The sequence below is a fragment of the Pinus tabuliformis genome, chromosome Q, assembly GCF_031772625.1.
Source record: "Pinus tabuliformis cultivar Carrire ecotype Pingquan chromosome Q, CPIR1, whole genome shotgun sequence".
Lineage (NCBI taxonomy): Eukaryota > Viridiplantae > Streptophyta > Pinopsida > Pinales > Pinaceae > Pinus > Pinus tabuliformis.
In genome coordinates, this window is record NC_142296.1 from 664,998,230 (window position 1) to 665,013,372 (window position 15,143).

Consider the following 15,143-nt stretch of genomic DNA (forward strand, 5'->3'; position numbering starts at 1 on the left):
GTTGGCACTTTATATTAACAGTTTGATTATATTCAAGGTATTCGGGACTGTTTGTCTCGTTAGTAGCTTTTCTTTACTTAAAATACCTCTGTCTCTCTGATTGTTTCGTGCCATGACTCTCATTCGATAATCGGTCTTTGAATCAAACTACACCCATGTAGCTTTATTAACAGCATGACTAGTTTTCAGGTCATGTCTATCGATTGATAATCTGTCCTTTAATTTAATACTACACCTGTGCAGTTACATTAATAATATGACAGTTTCTAAGAGAATGAAACACAGACTTATTTGACTACTGTAAGTTCACTGTATATTTTCTCATTTGAATTCAACAGAGACTCTGCAGTTTGAAACCATACCTGGTTCACCAGAGTCGTAAATAGGTACTCAAGCAAGTCACCTGTACTTTGATTCTGCTCTTCCACCCAGCCATGAGATCCATCTCTCAGACGGAATTCTCCCCCCGAGCCATCTTGCAGGCCTCAAGCCCTCAACAAGATCTGTGCACCTTGTGCCTGGTTATCTGGTCCTTACCAGACTTAACCAATTTTCCTTTTGTATTTTTCCTTTTCCTTTTCCTTGGAAAAGATCTCTTCTGTCTGTCCCAACAGCACAGAACTTCCTCCCTACAGCCAGGACTTTTCCTGTTTGGGAGGGTAGTTTCAATCAGTTATTACAACTAATCTCTTTCTTTGAAATCCACCCCCTAGAGGCTGCCAGCATTTCAAGAAAATATTTAAATTACTTTAATAAAATAGTTTGTCAAAGTTTTGTTTTTTAAACATAAAACAACAACTGCCATACTGTCTTTTACCATAGTAAAATTTCACATTTACATCGTCTGGGGTCATTACAGTTAAAAATATGATAATAACTAGCCTTCCTAATCTGATTACTTTTAAATGTTAAAGTCATATTTACATTTAAAGCATATCTTTCTATCTTAAACAGCGCAAACATTGAAGTTAGGTCTTCTTTATTCTTTATCTTCTTTACTTTTAAAGCATATCTTTATATCTTAAATAGCGCAAACATTGAAGGCATTTTTAAAGATTGAAGTTATATCTTCTTTATTCTTAAATAGCGCACATGGAGTCATGAAAAAGCATTTATTTGTAGAATAAACCGATTGTAATGTCTCCACACGTAAAAAAAAAAATTACACACATATATAATTAAAATCTACGGATTGACATTTAATAAAATCCTTATTGCTATGAATCTCCCAAAGATTTATTAACTCATTCCACCGCCTACATTAACATCGTACTGCTGGCATTTGATGCATCATAAACCTGATGCAAGAACACTCCACGCGGCGCTTGCTGCCGAGCTGAGCCCGGACTTTTCATGTGCCACCCGGTGATGAGTCTTATCCGTTTTTCAAGGGAATTAATTGTTGCCTGGCCCCTTGCTATACGAGGCATGCAGGCACGTCCTACCTTCTGCTCTACATGGTAAATCTCGCTGAATCGATGGAGGGGCGTTACCTCAGTCAATCCGACGGTGAATGGATGTAGCATATTCGTGGCTTACCAACCTATTCTGCAGCGGGCCTCGAAATCGGCTCATTTGGGTTAGTCGTTCTTCCCACCCGGAGGGTTTGTTTAGTTTTCTTTGTCCGCCCTTATCCCGGAGGCGACTTGCAGGTTCTGAACAACTACCCGCGATTGGTACAAAGCTCCTTAGGTAAGAGCGAACAGGGTTATGAATTTTCTGCTGCCTTTGTTATATATTTCTTTTACCTTTGTTCTGTTTTTTTTTAAGCTTCTGATGTGATTCGTATAATGCAGCGACAGGCTTCGGTTATGAGTCAGCCAGCAAAACTACTAAAGTAAACATTGCCGCACTCACTCCCGCTGGGGATTTCTACAGGTAAGTTATGATAAGCTAAGTTAATTCTCTTATGCAGATATCACTGACTGCCGCATGCCTAGTACCTACCTGAGTTTATTTGTTTGTCTATCCTTATGTTATTTCAGGCGGGGCGCCATCCCTAGTTCGGTGGCTAGCTTGGATTAGGCATAAATCCCATTTCTACCATTTCCATTCGCAGGTACGGGAGTTTCTCCGGCTACAGCTTTTGCTGGCCAGCGCAAGAGCTCTTTTGTTACAAGAAATTTCAGGGTTTTACATTTCTTGGTAAATGTTAATAGGCATGGTTTAGGAGCAGCTCCGCACTGTATTTATTGTGCGAATAATGCCTGTTTTTATTAGGCCGACTATAGTTCTCGGCTCGTCTTATATGTATGTGAATACTCTTATTATATGCGCATAAGCGCTTACTGCTCATTCGCGACATTTGTAAATATATGGAGTACATTTCATTCTACATACTACCAATTGAAGGATAGATATCTTGTTTTTTCCTCAGGGTTACTGCTTCATTTGTCTGTCGTTTTCATTGGATAGATTTTATGAAAACTTAATGTTAATCATGTCAAGGAAAGTACCATTACACGGCTTCCTGTTATAGGTTTTCCCTTCAGTCTTTTAATTTTATGAATTGCGGTTTTCCATCAAATGGTTTTGGAAATTTCTGGCTTTCTATTTGGATAATATTTATTTACATGGCTCAATGGTTACAATTCTCACCACGGCGATGCATGTGTCATGTCTTCCTTATCTGTTTAAGAGGATTTGACCCATTACCATACATGCCTGAAACCCTTTTACCCCATGGTCCGAAGTCCCGACGTAGCTTACAGCCCTTCCCACCCTTGCCGGCTTCCTGGGGCAGCTTTGCGGCCTAGGCATGTGAAATTCCTACGCTAAGACAATTAAGTTCCCACACGGAGGTAATACCCTCACGTAAATCTTGATAACACTTGGAACAAAAGAAAACCTGAATTTTCCACCCTAGATCCTCCTCAGCGCGCTGTCATAGATTGTTTCCATTTACTGCTTGACTGAGGAAATTTGCTCTCTTGCCCGACGCCCTAGTTCTGATTTACTGGGTATGTTTTCTGGTTTAAATATATAAATATATAAATATATATAAATATATATATATATATATATATATATATATATATATATATATATATATATATATATATATATATATATATATATATTTACAGCAGAACCCATATGCAGATGGAAATACTAATTACAATACAGATGCAAGTTTTTTTTGGTTGTTATTGTTTCTTTGTTTATGTGTTGTTGTTTATTTCTTTTGTTTTGTTGGTTTTATTTTACAGCAAATAGATATGCTATCTTATCTATGTAAATGTGTTAGAAAACCTCGACAGATGAATCTAGCTAGTAAAGGTTGAACACATACCTTTGCAGAGCAACAACACTAAAAGAAAATCGAAAGAAGAAAATAATGATACATTCGAAAATATGTTACAATGTTCATCATATAGCATCACTGGGTGAACATCCCAAGGTAATACACTCTAGTGGTGATCAATGAGAAGACTCAACACCTACAAGAAGTTATGGAGATAACTAGTCAGTTGCGGAGTTAAAGAAGGAGCAAATCAAGGAGTAAATCATGCAAAAGGAATCTTACATGCAATCCCATGCTCTAACTAAGAGTCCGCATGTAGGTGTGTAGTAGTTCCAACATGCAAAAGGAATCTTGCATGCAGTCCCATGCTCTAACTAAGAGTCTGCATGTAAGTGTGTAGTAGTTCCAACACCCCCACTAACACCACTATGGGGAAAAATAGAAAATGGGCCCTGGAAACTAAGGCCAAAGGTCACCCAAAATACAGTGCAACTTGTACTAAAATTGAGGAAAGAGGGAAAACCTCGTGGGAAAACACCCCCTCAAAATACAATGTAATCAAAAGAAAAGAGGAAGAAAAATACAATTGCTAAGCAATCGTGTCCTTCACTGCAAGACGATCGCGCAAAGAGCGAAACTTTTGCTCAGTGAATGTCTTGGTGAAGATGTCTGCAGTCTGTTCTGCTGAAGAACAGAACTGTAAATCAATGACCCGATCATGTACTAAGTCTCTGATGTAGTGCATATGGATCTCTATGTGCTTCGTTCGCTGCCGCTGTACTGGATCCCTGCAAAATTTGAGAGTGCTCTCGTTGTCACACCAGATGACAATGGGCTGGTGGAACTGGACGCCCAACTCAGTGAGGAAGTGCTGTAGCCACAGAGCTTGAATGGTGATGTTGACTACTCCTCGGTACTCAGCCTCAGCTGAAGAGAGAGCAATAACAGCCTGCTTCTTGTTCAACCAACAGATAGGGCCAAATCCTAGAGTTAGTGAATATCCAGAGGTGGAATTTCGATCAATGTTGTCTCCTACCCAATCAGAATCTGTGAAGCCAAGGAGATTCAATGCAGTGCCTGCTGCATAGTGAATCCCGAAGGTGATGGTGCCCTGCACATATCGGAGGATGCGCTTGGCAGAATTCCAGTGTAGCTCATGCGGCTCCTGCATGTATCTGGAAATTTCCCCTACTGCATATGAGAGATCTGGTCTGGAGTGGGTGAAGTACAATAAGCTCCCCACTAGCTGTCGGTAGAGAGTGTTGTCAACTAATGGAGTGTCACCTCCATCCTCAAGGCGGACCCCAGACAGAAAAGGAGTCGGTGCTGGCTTGCAGTCAGTCATGCGAAATCTCTCGAGGAGATCCCGTGCATACTTAGCCTGAGAGAGTTTGATGCCTGTGGCATTCTGACTAATCTCAAGACCAAGAAAGAAGTGTAGTGGACCCATGTCCATCATCAAGAACCTATCATGCAAGGCCCTCTTGACTGTAGCAATGGCTGAAGCCGAGCTGCCAGTGATTAGAAGATCATCTACATACAAAACTAAGATAAGAAGAGAATCATGTGTCCTAAGCATGTAAACGTTTAGATCAAACTTACATCTTTCAAAGTTTTGTGATAAGAGAAAAGAACCCATCTTTCCGTACCAAGCTCTCGGGCCTACTTAAGGCCGTAGAGAGAATTCTTCAGTCTGCAGACCAAAGATGAATCCTGAATGAAACCATGTGGCTGCTCCATGTAGATCTCCTCAGATAGGTCTCCGTGAAGAAAGGCATTCTTCCCATCCATCTGATGGACTTCCCACCGCTGGGTAGCCGCAATGGCAAGTGTAAGGCGTATGGAATCCATATTTGCTACTAGAGCAAAGGTCTCATCATAATCAATGTCATGCACTTCTTGGAAGCCTTTGGCTACTAGCCTTGCTCTCTGTCTGGTGATTTGCCCATCTGCAGCACTCTTGGTCTTGTAGACCCATTTGCATCGGACAAGTTTCCTTCCTGAAGGAAGGGGAGCCAGATCCCAAGTCTGGTTCTCGAGGAGGGAGTTATACTCCTCCTCCATGGTGGACTCCCAAGATGGATGCCCAGCAGCCTCAGCATAAGACTGTGGATCAAAAGACTGAACCAAATGACAATGCCAGGAGGGCGATGGTTCAGTGGCGGTGAGGACAAGAGGAGGCTCAATAAACTCTGAGCTAGTCCTTTGCAGATCAGAATTATCCCCCACAAGACCATTTCTAGTAGCTGGTTGGTCTTGTGCATATATCTCATGTAAGCTCCTTGTTCTCCGATTTATGACAGGGGAATATGATTCACTGTTGGAAGCCCGATCTGGGCTTGGATGTGGATCATCATTTGCATGCAATAGATTTGTATCTGAAGACTCTGTCTTTGCAACTGCATGCTCTTCCTCGGCATCTGCGTGATCTGAATCTACATCTGAGTGAACTAAGTCATCATCTCGGACATGAGGTAGATAAAAAGTATCTGTATGCGGCGCTTGAGGTGCATGCAAGAGACTTTCCTCAAATTTGACACTTCGCTCAATGATGAGCTTGTCCGTAGAGGGAATCAGGAGTCGATATCCCTTCACACCATCAGGGTATCCAACAAAGATGCACTCAATTCTCTGTGGATTAAGAGCTTTCCTCTTTTCAGAGGGGATCCGGGCCCATGCTCGAGAGCCGAAAACACGGAGGTGAGTGACCTCTAGTTTAGTGCCGCTCCAAGCCTCAAAGGGGGTCTGATCCTTGACAGACCTATGAGGAGATTTGTTCTGGATGTAGTTAGCACAATTAAGTGCTTCAGCCTAGAGCTTATGAGGCAGTGACTTGGCATGCAACACGCAGGAAGCCATCTCTTTGAGAGATCGTTTCTTTCTCTTAGCAACTCCGTTCTGTTGCGGAGTGTATGGAACTGTGTATTGCAACTGTATGCCGGACTGAAGGCAAAGGTTCTGAAGTGCTGTGTTAACATATTCCCCCCCATTGTTTGTACGGAGGGCTTTGATCTTTCTCTTTGACTGTGTCTCAACTAGTGCTTTGAAATCTTCAAAGTGCTCAAAAACTTCAAATTTGTTCTTGAGAAGATACACCCAAGTATACCGTGAGAAATCATCAATAGATGTAGGCACATACCTTGCTTTGTTGATGGAAGGATGAGGAAAAGGCCCCATGAGATCACTATGGATCAGATCTAGAGGAGAGGATGCTCTGTGAGTCTTGTCGGTGTCAAACTTTTCTCTGGGATGTTTGCCAAGAACACACCCTTCACAGACTCCTTTGGAGAAACTGATATTTGACAAGCCTTCCACCATCTCATTCTTGCTTAGCTGCTGCATATACTTGTAATTTAAGTGACCAAACCTCTCGTGCCAAAGCCTACTACTATCATCAGCATGTGTAAGCAATAAGGAGGATTCAGATTCAATAAATTCAGAAAATGCATACAGTCTGGCTCCATTGTTTACCTCACCAGTTGCAATTTTGGTGCTGCTAACTAGATCATATATGTTCACTACATCTGGAGTGAATTCCACTCTCTTTCCGGTGTCAGAATGAGTGATCTGATAAACTGAAAGCAGGTTTACCGAAAGTTTTGGAACATGAAGCACATCTTCAAAGCTTCCGTGTAAAAGTTCCACTCTACCTTTTTCCGGTGACCTCAATAGGTGAGTCATCTCCCATGAGGATGGGAGGTCCTTGGCATGCATCCAAAGAGGAATAGACTTCTTTTGCAGCAGCCATATGATGTGATGCACCAGAATCTATAATCCATGCATCAGGAGAAGAAGTAATTGCAACTAAAGCATGAAAATTGTTAACTTTCCCGTGTGGCAGATCCTCAGTTTTCTTCTTGGCGCCCTGATGTATTCAATAATAATAAAGCTAAACCTAGATTATATTAAAGTTATCCCAACAATATAATGATCAACTATCCCAACAATATAATGATAAATCTAGATGTATTCAATAATAATAAAATTTGAGTCAACAAAATTGTTTGAATCAACAAACTTGCTATGACACAAGTTTTAAGTTAGTTCTTGGGCAAGGCCTCAGTATTTGTTCAGCGGGGGGAAATCCTAAAGCGATCTTCTAATTTAAGTGAAAACAACAAACGACCACAGTGTATATTCATGAAACCCTTTTTAAAATTTATACATATTCATAACTTATGAACTACAAGAAAATTAACATAAGCATGAAAAGAAAAGCTTCATGCAACACTGAGTAAGAACTAATAGTTCGAGCGAACTGTATTAACATTAAAATGTATGTAAATTGTCGTTGGAACAATTTGCTTCATTTTTCGCTTCAGAGTGGTCATGGTTTCTCGGGAAATTGAGCATTACAATGCGAGACAAAACCCTAAATATTACCCTTATCTCATTCTGAAAATTGTTGACCATTGGATCCTAACCCTAGAGGTTCAACACCTATGATCGTTCCACCTGTCGTGTCCAAAAACTCTCCAGAAGTTCTGTCTATAGTGCTGGATAGCTGGTGCCCACCCAACTCGGGAGAATTGCATGTAATATCATGATGTTATACCATGGTATAAGATTGGTAATATCATGTTGACCTAGAGAGCAACAAACTGCCCTATTGAATAGACAAAAAAAAAAATGGAACCATATATTTAAAGCAATTTGGCAGGAAAGAATATCATTTTACAGCTACAGTATATATACATGAAACCATTTTTAAATTTATACATATTCAAAACTTATGAAGTGCAAGAAAATTGACATAATCATGGAATCAAGCATGTATGCAAAACTGAGTAAGAAACAATAGTTCGAACGAACTATATTAACATTAAAAAGTATGGAAATTATCGCTGGAACACAGGGAATTAAGAACCACATATATTACAAAATTTTTGCTCCCAAATGTTCGGTAAAAATAAGAAGAACAGAGACCAAAGGCGAGGTAGACACAGTAAAAATGACCCCATTGGAACGCAAAGGAGAAAATTATTGATTAATATATATAACAAAATCTACCGCAACCTACATTGCGGTAGCTTTTGTAATATCATTGGTTTCTAAATAAGACATACGGAGCAATCGACAGATTTCCTGCTTCATCTATTTCGGTCTGTTTACCTCTACGAAGCGGAATACAAAGCCCTCACTGAACCTCTACGAGACAAAAACACTAGAGATTACCCTTATCTCCTTCTGAAAATTGCTGACTATAGGATCCTAACCCGAGAGGATCGACGCCTATGATCAGTTCACCTGAACTCTCAAGAAATTTTGTCTGTAGTACGAGACAGCTGGTGCGCATGTAATATCATCGTGCGCATGTAATATCATCGTGATATACCATGGTATAACATTGATAATATCATGCTGACATAGTAATATCACCCTCATATGACATTGTAATATCATTGGTTTCTAAATAAACATTATAAATTCAAGTCTAGATAAACATTATAAGTTCAAGTCCAAGATTTTGCTGAAGTGGGTGTGATTCGTCTATTTCTATTTCCCACTGAAACGATGATATAATATTTAAATACGTAAAATGTAAAAAATTATATTATTTTAATATAATATTTTCTGAACCAAAAGTTTTTAACTCAAATAGTTTAATAAACCATTTGTTTATAACGAACCATAAATTAAATGCTATAGATTATAGCATTTATAAAATAATTTTATTGCAAAACTATTTTAATTAAATTCCATAAAAAACATATTTTATATTATATATTTTTTAATTTTAATAAAAAATTATTAACAATATTATAATTAAAATTTTATAATTATACAGTAGTATTAGAATAATATGATTGTTAAAAGTAAATATGGTTTTATCATCATCTTAGTGTTCAACTTTTTTTTATATATGAGAGTTTCTGAGAAAAGTCGAGGCTAAGCCAACACGAAGTATCATAATTAACAATTTCTTTGTTCTAACGTTTATTAATTTTTACATTTATTTATCATTAATTTTTACATTTATTTACCATTAATAATATTGGTAATAATTTGAATAATTAAAATACTCAAGTTTTTAATAAGAAGAAAATAAGATTAATGTATTTAAGTATTAAAGGGTTTTCACAGTGTATTATATTAGATCAATTTTTGGGACTCCACTACTTTAAGTAAGTCATTCATGTATGACCATTTCTATGAGAAATAGTGGTAACTCACTAATTTCTCATGAATTTTGAATAGTCCACTTAACACTCATTGCATCAGGTGATACTCAGAGGGATGAAAAAGTGGGATTGAAACTAGTAAAATGAATCACATAGTGTCAATCATCAAATTAATGTCCTTTAACATCTTATTTATATTTTTTATAATATTAAATAGTGATTAGAATGATATTTAATTTTTACATATTGTATAAAACTAATGTTATTGAAAGGTATATAATCAAATTAATGATAAATTTAAGTATAATAAGAAAGAATACTTCTAAATTATGTGATACTTCAAATATTTAAATTTATGTTTTTTAAGATATGAAATTTAATAATATTTCAAAATAATGATAATTTTAAGTATAAGTATTATTTAATTCCTAGTGAAGATGAAAAATTACTTTTTAAACTAAATACTATTAAAAATATACCAGTATAATTTAATTTTTGGGGAACATAAAAAAAAAATTATTTTTAAACTACATACTATTAAAAATATATTGTAAATTTGAAAATAACTTTAAATATAATTACAATTAACACTTTTCACTACTATTTGATTTTAAATTTAGATGAAAAGTTATTTTATTGTAGCATAAACATGCAAAGGTGGTTAACAATTCAAAACTAAGAAACATATAATAAGAATTAATTTAAAATGTTAAAATATTAATGCAATATATAATTACTAACCAAATAGTTCATATTTTTTTTTTCTCGGCAAAGACTAATTCTATTAACTGAAAATTAAAATAATATTACAAGGAGTTGAGGCCTCAGATATCAGCACCAGAGAGCACTCAACGCAACAAAACTGCCCCAGTATAGATAGAACCTGGGAGAACCAGTTACAGAGAGCTAGAAAACATATGTGGAAACCAGAGAGAGACTAGCATAACATAAGAAGAGACCCGAAAGCAAGACAGATACTTTCCTTGGCTAACCAGAAGATCTTTATACTGCCACTGCCCGAAAGGAAAAACAAAACCATCTGGTTATAGATGCTGAACCAGAACTGCAAACAAAACTGCCTAAAGTTGGTCATATGAGACTTCAACAAAACCAAAAAGGAAGGTAGACCCAGGTGGCCTTAAACAGCCTCGTCCGCACTCGGAGGCACCTCCTTCACCGGACACGCAATGCTAGTCCACATATCTTCGTTTCTAGCCTTCTCGCCTGCTGGGCTCGCCATGGGGTGATGAGTGGCTTTGGAATTCCCTTCCCTGACCACTAGGACAGTGTCTTCAAGAGGCTGAGTAACGCTCGGAGTGTCACCCTTGTCGAGCCCCTTTCCCTTTTGATTCTCCGGGCTTCCTCCATCCGTGAACTACTCACTGCTCTGAGAAGGCTCAGAAGCCACACACACCAAAGGATAAAGCTAGTTTTCTTCTTTCGATAGGATAATAGTGATATGAGCGGTGATCAATGGCCTATTGAGATTGCTCTAGAACTTGAAATGCATGGTTTGAAACCCACTGTTCGGAATCGGCCTGCAAGCAGGGCTAGGAGGAGACACATTCACCGGAGCGGAGGGTAAACTAACTGGAGACAGAGCAGGGTCCATGGGACAGCTATCCTTCGAACGCCTTCGGCTACCTCGGCGTCCCCCGGAACGATTCCTCAAACTCTGGCGAACCATATTGAGGTGCTGAGGGGGAGGCACAATAAGACCAGGGACAATGTCGGGAGGGCAATAAGACACCACCGGGCACCACTTAGATCGCGCAAGAGAGGCCTGAGAAGACGATGAGGGCAGCACAATTCGAATCTCCGGAGCAGTAGAAAGTTTACCGCTGATAGCAGAGTCTAACCTGCCATCAAATCCCTTATCATAATAAGACCACAGACAGGAGAGCGGGGTGCAAACATGAAGCTTGCCTCTGTGATCAGAGACCGGCTTTCCCCCAAGATCCGCAGTGAGCCAGAGCCTGGAGCATGAAGGCTGAACACTAATTGTGGGGAGAATAATACAGAGCGCCATGATTATAACTACCACAGCATCACCTTGAACGGAGCAAACCATTAATGCAGAGATCCAACCAAATTTGCCCCGCTTATGTTTATCCTTCTTGCACTGGGTGAAATCCTGGGAAGCCACACAGCTCTGCAGCTGGTAGTACCAAACCTGACTGTCATTCATTGAGATTATTAGAGTTCATTAATTTCACCCGCATCCGGGTGTTCTCCTTCTTCCTGATGCATTTCCTTCTTCACTAGGTTGTTGTAATCCAAGAGTTGAGATTCAGAGGCTAGGCCTGAAATTGATCCAGCATGAAGACGAAACCTGCAATCAACCCCCATATTAGCAAGTAAGTCTGCGACTTTATTCCCTTCTCTCCGTATGTGCTTTAGAGTGACCGCCCTGTGGGAGGAAAGCCAACATTCAATGAGTTGAAGCCTTTTTTCCATTCTCTAGCTGTTACTCACTTTGCAAGAGGGGGATCCCTACAAGATTTTTGAGACCATATTGATGATGATCTGGGAGTCGCCCTCTATTATGAGCGGAAAGAAACCTTTACCTTGCGCAAGAATTAGACCTTGCCAGAGACCTTCCAATTCTGCCGAGTTGTTGGTATCCCATCCTTTTGAGCCTAAATAGGTTAAAAGAGGAGCCCCCTTATGGTCTCTGAAAATCCCTCCAAAGCCAGAATTTCCTGGGTTGCCTTTCGAGGCACCATCAAAATTTAGCTGGTACATATGCATAGGGGGAGGTAACCATTCCTCAGGTGAATGGCTTCTTGGAGGCTTTGTTCCTTTGATAAACTGTTCTAGCTTCCATTGGAAATTCCAATTGGCCCATATAGATTGTTCTTGGGGGGTACTTGGTAGATCCTCCTGGTACCAGGTTTTGAGAGATAAGGTTTCTTCAATATTTTGGTGAATTATTTTCCAGATATCTTCCAGCGACCTAGAGTGATCCTTGAATATTCTATTGTTTCTCTCCTTCCATATGGCCCACATGAGAAAGCCTAGAATGAGCTTCCAAAGGAAATTTAAAATCTTACTTTTATAAGGGGAATGGTCCCAGTTGTGCACCATGGCCAATGATGTCTCCATGAGTTCTTCCTTCCTTTTGGCAGCGGAAACTGACCTTTTCCCAGAGCTTGCATGCCATCTGACAGGAATGCATGAGATGCTTTATTGTTTCCTCCTCTTGTTTGCAGTTAGGACATATTGAAGGTCCATGAAAGTTCCTCTTTCTAAGATTGTCCCACGTGAGAATCTTATTATGACATAGGAGCCAGAGAAAGGTGGAAATTTTCAGCCATATGGGAGGGTCCCAGACTTTTCCCCAGGGAGGATCAATTAGCATATGTGCCTTGATAATGATTTTGTAGGCCTCTCTCGTGGAAAAGGTGCCTCTTTCCTCATATCCCCACTGAAGAATATCCTTTTCATTGGAATATTGAATTCTTCATTTCATTAATTCTGTGTCTAGAATTTGTTGGACTTGTGTCGAACCCTGTCTTAAGATCTGAGCCGCCTTGAGCCATTCCCTGTACTCTTGGGTCGAGGAAGTTCTCCAGAAGTTTTTAACCTTATCATGAGATTGAATATTTGCTCCAGGGGTTGAATATGAGGGATTTGGTCCTTTAGTTTGGGCATCTACTGCCATGAATCTTCCCAAAACCTTGCGGTGTTACCATTCTTCACTTCCCAAAAGCTGTGTTGCTGAATGAGATGCCTGTGTTGCTTGGCCGAGTTCCATATAATGGATCCCATGCTGACCTCTGATATTCTTATTAGTTCCTCCGCGGGGCAATTTCTTGCATATTTAGCTGTCCATAGAGAAGCCCAAGGGGTGAGAGGCGCAGTTAGCCACTTCCACCAAATTCGAGCTCCCATGACCTCGTTGCTATGAGAAGGATCCCTTAAACCTATACCGCCCCCTTTCTTTGGTAGACAGATAGTATCCCATTTGACCAGAGCCCACTTGCGCTTGTGACCACTACTACCCCAGAGAAAAGATCTTTGGAGAATCTTGATTTCTTTGAGAACCCATTTAGGTGCTGCAAGGATGGAGAAGAGGTATAGCGGCATAGCCTGAAGAACTGCTTTTATGAGGACGAGCCGACTCGCCATATTTAGAGATCTGTGAGTCCAAGAGGAGAGCCGAGCCTCCAAGTTTTCTAAGAGGATTTTCCATGAGGAGTGCTTTAGGGCCGAGGCAGTCAGAGTAGCATCTAAATATTTGGATGGGAGTTTTGCAATGGAGAATCCCAAAATACGGGCTATAGCTGCCTGAGTTATTGTAGGAGTATGGAAAAAGAAGATTTGGGATTTGGATTTATTGATAAAGGTTCCAGATGCTTCCGAGAAGTCTGATAGAAGAGATTTGAGCTGGCGAGCTTCCTTGACCGAGGGATGCCCAAAAAGCATGTTATCATCAACAAATTGCTGGTGAGTGAAAGCAGGGGAATTATGAAAGGATAGGCCTCTAAGACAATGGGATTGCTGAGCTGACTTAATACTTTGACCTAATCCTTCTGCCATTATGACAAACAAGAAAGGGGAGAGAGGGTCTCCCTGCCTAATACCCCGGGAAGGATGAAAAGGATATTAGGGTATACCATTGACCAAAACAGAGAAGGAGGAGGAGATGAGACTCATAACCCATCTAACCCAAGGAGAAGCAAATCCAAAAGTAGTTAGAACTTTTTCAATATACATCCAGCTGAGGCTATCAAAAGCCTTTGAAAGATCTAGTTTGAGGAGCATACCTGGCTTCTTGGAGATCTTCAGGGAATAAATTACTTCATGAGTCAGGATGATACCATCAGTGATCTGCCTACCTTCGACATATCCAGATTTCTCAGGCAAGATGATGAGAGGAAGCAACAACTTGAGCCTGGAGGCGATGATTTTGGATACAATCTTGTAGATTATGTTGCACAGTGCTATAGGCCTATACTTGTCAGGTGTGCTTGGCGTATCCACCTTGGGCACCAGGGCTATGAATGTAGCATTCACCCCCGGAAACATCCATCTTAAGGATCGTGACTCCTCAACCACTTTCCACACTTCCATCTTGATCAAATCCCAGAAATTGTGGAAAAAATTTGAGGTAAATCCTTTCGGGCCTGGAGCCTTACCTGCTTTCAATTGTCGTGCTGCTAGTTCCACCTCTTGTAAGTCCATAGGCTTGAGAAGCAATTGTTTATGCTCTTCTGAGATAAGTTTAGGAATGTTTCGAGTGATTTTCCTTATAGCCTGTGATCTATCGGCGCTTGGCTCTTGGTGCATTTGCTTGAAGTAATTTAGGAGTACACTTTCAATTTCTTCGTGCGTTTCCACTTTAACTCCCTGCTCATTCTGAATGTGAGTTATGTTATTATTCATTCTGCGCTGGATTGTGGTACTGTGAATTTTTTTTGTGTTTTTCTCTCCATCTTTAAGCCATCTGACTCTTGATTTTTTCCTCCATAACGTTTCTTCCTGCTTAGCCCTTTCTGTGAGTTGCACTTCAAGAACTTTTTCCTGTTCTGACAGGTCATCTGAACGGCCATCAGAAATAATCCTCTGCTGCAGTTGCTTCATTTCTAGCTCAAGGGCTCCTTGAGCCTAGAAGATGTTACCAAAAGAAGTGTGATTCCAGCGTTTGATCTTGCTTTTAAGATGCTTGAGCTTTTGCTGGAATTGGAACATTTTTGACCCTAGTGGAGGGGATAAATTGTTCCATTCTATACTGATTAAGCCATGGAAATCCGGATGAGACATCCAGAAAGCTT